Below are 361 nucleotides of genomic sequence, written 5' to 3'. Positions count from 1 at the left end.
CTAATTTGATCATCTAGGGTGCCTCGACGTCGACGGCATCCAAGATAACCTAATTTGATCATCTACGGTGCCTCGGCATCGACGGCATCCAAGATAACCTAATTTGATCATCTAGGGTGCCTCGGTGTCGACGGCATCCAAGATAACCTAATTTGATCATCTACGGTGCCTCGGCGTCGACGACATCCAAGATAACCTAATTTGATCATCTACGGTGCCTTGGCGTCGACGGTATCCAACATATCCTCATTCCATCATTTAGGGTGCCATAGTTAACATCAATGACATAGTTAACATCATACTTAACAACTCTAGTCACTAACATAGTTAACATAATACTTAACAACTCTAGTCACTAACA

This window comes from Triticum dicoccoides, chromosome 1A (assembly GCF_002162155.2).
Source record: "Triticum dicoccoides isolate Atlit2015 ecotype Zavitan chromosome 1A, WEW_v2.0, whole genome shotgun sequence".
Lineage (NCBI taxonomy): Eukaryota > Viridiplantae > Streptophyta > Magnoliopsida > Poales > Poaceae > Triticum > Triticum dicoccoides.
Note: the sequence above shows the minus strand (reverse complement) of the source record.